The following is a 6,412-nucleotide window of genomic DNA, read 5'->3' on the forward strand; positions in this document are numbered from 1 at the left end:
GCTATTATTTTATATGTTTGATATTATTAATATCAAATTACTATAAGCATACAATTTTTAGTTTTTTTTTCCTTTTGCAAAATTATTATGGAAGACAAAAAAATTATACTTGTTGGTTTGATAAAGAACCATGATGTTGATCAATGCCATAATTTGAAGTGAGCACATCATTTATATGACAAGGAAGTAAATTTATAATTGACACATGAATTACATTCTAAATGTCAAGTCTTATTTCAACTTTATGATACATGGACATGACCATGCATGTTCCATATATGTTGCTATCTTTGGACCAATCTATATGATGATTGTTAGAGAATCAAAAGATTACAACATTGAAGACTATGAGACGAGGAAAAATAATGGTAGTTTTTGAACTTGCACTGGATTATTATTTTTTAATAAGCAAATGAATTAATGAGAATACCATATTAAGGGGTACTCAATCTCATTACAAACTAGTGTTAACCACTTTGAAGACAACACAAAGGGTTAGAGTACCAAAGAGAAGAATTTACAGTAGATGTAATAATTGTTTAATTAAAGTTTAAATAACAATACAAGTCATTTTTTATACAAAATTAAAAAGTATACATGTAACAAGTCTAGTTTTTGTGCCACGTATTTTGTAACAAAAATGATTAAAGGAAGTTTACTTAAATGTTACTAATTTAGTGTTTCATGAATGTTACTAATTTAGTTTAGTACTTTAGCTATGTCATTCAAATGGGCTACTCATGTCTCGTACACGTTGGCCCTAATGGGTAGCGGGTTCTAATTTAGTGCTTCATATATGTTACTAATTTAGTTTAGTATTTTTAGCTATGTCATCCAAACAGGTTACTCATGTTTCGTACATGTTAGCCCTAACGGATAGCGAGTTTATTTTTGGTGGGGCTAAAATGCCCTGAAAAATCCGAGATGAAATTTTAAAGCATATACCCTATGTTTTATCCAGTTTGATAGACTAACCCATGTGAGCTAACATGCTTTGACAACTCTATTTTTAGGCCTTTAGCAGCTATCAAAAACAAGAAATGAAGCTACTATTTAAATTATTTGTCTTTGAACCTTTTTAAAAGAAAATTAACTTCATAATGTGTTTATAGAAGAGACATTTTTCCTTCTTTTATTTTTGTTTTTCTTAAACAGTCTGTAGGGTATTTGGTATATTGGCTTCATTATTGCTAAAACAAATACTCTAGTATGATGTTGGATATGTTGTTCCAACATCCTGGCATCTTGTACGATGTTGAAAATGATGTTCCAACATCTTGGCACGGTTCAGTGGGCCCTGGTTTTGTGGCTTGGTTTTCACGCACTTTATCTTATTAAGGAAACCACGCCTTATCTCTTGTTCACCAAGTAACGTATTTTTGTCCAAATCTTCTGGGTGATTTGTTCCTAAAGTATAGATAATATTTTAGGATTCCTTGGTGTTGTGTTTGGCGGTTCCTAAAGATGTTCCTACTTTTTAGGAGTTGTTATATTTGTTTCTATTTTGTTACGTGGAGATCTAAAATGTTCTGAAGCCCAACAAGCTTATCAAGCCCGTGCTACTTCAGTATATATACAAGACTAGAAGACCTAATTATTCATTCAAGCCTTCATTCAAGATAATAGAGTTTTTAGGGTTTTGAGTCTTTGTTATTTGTGTGTATCATTTTATACATGATAAGGACTGTGTTTTAGTTTGTTAATTGTGAGCCTTTCTTGTATCATGTTGATGCAAGCATAGGACTATTTTATTGAGTTGTAAGTTGTTGCTACTCCTAAGCTTTGAAGCACGGAGGCAGTTTCTTTTTGAAGGTAACTTCACCAAATTGAGTTGTAATCTGATAATCACAGGGGTTGTGGTTGATTGAGGGAAGTGAGATTGGATCTTAAATCTAGGAGTTTCTAGGTTGACGTCAAGACGGGTAGGTCCTAGGTCTACAGTTGTAAACGAGGAGTTTGCTGAGAACTTAGAATAAGGACTACACTAGTGAATTTCCTTCCTGGCTTGGTAGCCCCCAGAGTAGGTGTGTTTGTCACCAAATTGGGTTAACAATTCTCTTGTGCCTTTTATTTTCTTGTCTTTTACTTTTACGTAATTTGTGATAGTTAGCACGATGTTGAAACATTAAGTTCAAAATTCGTATTTGTGCGTCTAGTGTTGGAACATCACATAGAACATCTTGAAACTAACGTACTAGAATTTCACAATCGATATTAGTATTGTTTGATTTTATGTTGAAGGTGGGGATCGAATTCATGAACTCCTAACTACTATAGAAATGAGATTTCACATCACTTGAAATCGACTTTTTCACATCGGGTGACACCCGATGTAACTAAAGGTGAAGTGAAAACCCTGATGTGAAATGTATCTTTTTTAGTAGTGCCTTTTCAATTTATTCTTTAACTTCCCACCCAACCCCAACCCCAACCCATTCTTATATCACGCTACATTTTTCCAATTTAGAGGAGAAAATAGAAGATATAATTAAAATTATGGCCGTAAATAAAAAACATTGAGAGATTTAATAAAAATATTATTGAAAAACGACTCATACCTTGATCAGAAATAAGGATCAACAGTCTATAAAGAACTACCACATTTAGTTTCTATGATGATATTTTTGTAGGATAAAATCATACATAAATTCAAATTCTAAGAATATTGAACTATAAATCAAGAAAAATAAAAGAGTCATAATTATAAACAAAATATAAAATAAAAAAAATACTAAATTTCGATAGACATGAAAGGAAAAGTAGAACAACACATTTATATCTTACAAACGAATCTGTTTCAATCATACTAGCAACATCAACAATAGTATGCATCATGAGACATGAATCACGATAAGCATATGATTCACATGTCTGGAAATTAAAATAATTAGATCAGCTAGCAAAAAGTAATATTCAATTATTTTGGCTTAAATAACAAATAAAATGTTGCTTAATAATAAAAGGTAATTGACGATAATTTCACTATTTTTTTTAGATAATTTCAATATTATTAAGGCTCTTTCCCACACAGAAAGAAAAATTTGCTAGGATTCGTTGATGGTGGTCACTTCAACACCACAAAGCCTTATATAAAGCATTGAAAGCAATATGAAAGATGTTCACTTGGCTTCAAAAGTAAAACGCTATGGTACTACTTAATATATAGACCTATCCATGAATTGACAATACCTTTGCAAATTGCAATACATAATATGTGTGAGTGTATATATGTGCGATTTCTAAGGAATCTCATGTGCAAAAAAATAAATGAGTCATATTTAAGACCACAACTCTTTTAAGTTCACCGTCCAAGGGTCAAGTGAACCAAGATAGGACTTTAGGCCACATAATTTTGAGCAAAAAAAAAAAAACCTTGAAAAAGTATAAATATCTTAAAAATTTAGTAAAAGTAATTATCATTAATTTAGTAAAAACCTTTAATATTAATTTAGTAAAAGAAATTATCATTAAAAACAAATTCTATAAAAAATATCTTAAAAATAAAAGTTCAAACCTTTAAAGTAAAACTATTTTGTTTATTATTTAAAAAAAAAAATCAATTTCATTATGATGTTTATTTATTTTGTCGAAAATTTCATTATGCTCTATTATCCTCTTAATTGCTACTTTTAGCAAACAGGATATTATTAACGTACTAAACGAATGTTGGATGCATTTGATATATTAGTACAATTGTAAAATTGTCTGTTTTCATTTTTAAAAGTATTTAATTTGGGTTGGACGGTTTCATGTCATAATCGTGCCCAATTTAGAAACTGCATTAAGAACAATGGTTTTGTTTAATAGGGAAAGGTTTTTCATGTGCATTTTCAAGAGAGATATGGTTACACGTCAAAGGAATTCTTCTTACTCTCTAGTTTCTACATTAATACTTCCAACACGTCCCAAATTATAAGATACTTCAACAATTTCGCACAGATCAAAAACTGTAGTTAATTTTGTATGGTAAAGAGTACAAAATAAAAGAATGGACAAAAAATAAAGTAATGATCGTAAAAGGTATAATAGAAAAATATAAATGTTTCATTAGTATTGTAAAATGGCATAGAAAATAAAATAAATATTTTTAGCTAGAATGACATATAATTTAAAACAAAAACTCCACAAATTGGTTTTATTTTAAGTTGATTATGAATAAGATTTAAATTCACCGTAGTATGTTGGAGGACTTTTGTGTAGGTTATGCATCTGTCTTCAAAAAAATCAAATTGGTTGTTTCATATCATCAGAGGTTTTTTTTTTATCATTCTTAAATAAATAAAAAATAGATTTTAAAAGGATTGTTTTAACACTCTTTTAAATTCTCTCAATAGTTTGAGTTATTTTTCAACAATCATTTTGATCGTTTTTTAATATATAAAAAATTGATTTTAAAAGAAAAATAACTACTTTGTCATATATTTTGATGTACTTTAGATATTATTTAATGTTGATGTGGGTTTACTAATTAAAATCATATTAATGTTGATGTTATTTTGAGATATTAGGGTTTATGATTGTCATATATTTTGATGTACTTTAGATATTATTTAATGAATTGAGGATGCAATTTGCCACTTGAAGTTATCAAGTAAGAATGGAAAATGAGGCCAATGTAATGTTGTTGTCTTTCTAAAAGAAAAATAACTACTTTGTTGCACGCAAAAAATAATTTAAGATCACTACTATAGTTTTAACTAAATTATAATTTGAGTGTGGTTAAAAATTTACTATTTTATCGTTCAATTGAAAAAATGGGGTAGCTTTTTTTATATGGATGATCCTAGGCATTGCATAAAACGTTATCAAAATTCAAATCATAGAGTATAACGATGGAGACATAATAAAAGAAGAGAATCCTATAATTATTTTCTTTTCTCTTCTTTGCTTCTCTTTTTTTCAGTTCTGACAACACATGCAATTCTGAAAGCAAAAACGTGTACCCAACACCTCTTCTAATCAATATGGATTTATAACCTTGCCAAGGTTAAGGTTAAGGTTAATCCTAGCTATAGTGCCAAATGCACTCATAGCACATTTCTTCTTTATGTGGTGTCACATGGTTGGGACATATTTGTTGTGACTATAACAAAATAGGCACTACCATAAACAAAACCTTTTCCAATTAAACCAACCACCTCCAAGAACAAGGTTTTACCACAAAGGGTGTGGGAATAGGAAAAGAGTTGAAAAAAGATAAAAAGAGTAAACAAAGTGTGAGAAGTCACATGACATTAAAGTGATTTATATTTTTCTCTATATGTGGGGTCCAATAACCCTAAAAATATCAAATAACTTATCCTTGGGTATAGGGTCTATTACAAAACGATAGAAGGTGGGGTAGTTAGAGGTTTCTAATTAGGGAAAGGTTGCATGGGTTTGTAAGGTACATTAATGATAGTTTCTATTTTTGGTTGTGGACCCTTTACAAGTAACTATCATCAGCCAGTTGAGCTTTCAAGTCCTCACTGAGCGTGCTGGCTTGCAGTGAATAGGGAACAAAGAGTACGAATTTTTTTGGAATTGTAGTTTGTCTCTTATTTGAAGATATTTATATATATAAAAAAAAAAAACATATGATTTTCCTTAAATTATTATGAGTGGTTGTGGACATTATGTGGGATCGCATATAGTTTGAGAGACATACATGACACTACAGCTAGGTTATCAACATTGAACTTTAAAGAGGCCACTTTCATGACACTTCTCCAGCTCATGTGTGCAACATGAGTTTAGTACTTGTGTTTTGAAAATCAACTCAATAATCGAATTGAAAAGAGTACTTGGTCACAAGATCATTGGTCGAACATTGAGTCATTTACTGAATCACATAGAAGGCTTAAATAAAATGTTTCGGTTTTTATTTTAAAATTTCTTATAATGAATTGGACTGAATCATATGATTTGAGCTCTAAATTTATATGCACCTTGTGTTTAGCTATGTTCTGAGGTCAAGTCTTTGGCCCACAAACATATGTCTTGTATTATACATAAAGTTGTTTCTATCATTACATCAATAAATCGATCACTAGTAAATTGTTGGCTTAATATATCCACCGGTCCCTTAACTTATTTTAATTTCTCAGTTTGGTCCCTTAACTATTAAACATTTCAATTTGGTCATTATCTTTGTTTTCGTTATCGATTTGATCCTATTTTATTAATTTTAAATCTCTCAAAAATAAGACCGTTGGATAAAGGAGGTTCATCATATCTAACTCTGTATCACCAACACCTAATTTATTTTACTTATCCATCATCTTCTTCCTTCATCATCATCTTCATAACACCACCATCAACATCATCTTTCAAACACCATCATCATCATTGTCAACATCTTTCATTTTAAAACCCCAAAATAATTAACAAAAAAGAAATCTCAGAAGTCATCCATAAAAATAAAATCCAGATT

This window comes from Medicago truncatula, chromosome 8, assembly GCF_003473485.1.
Source record: "Medicago truncatula cultivar Jemalong A17 chromosome 8, MtrunA17r5.0-ANR, whole genome shotgun sequence".
Taxonomy (NCBI): domain Eukaryota; kingdom Viridiplantae; phylum Streptophyta; class Magnoliopsida; order Fabales; family Fabaceae; genus Medicago; species Medicago truncatula.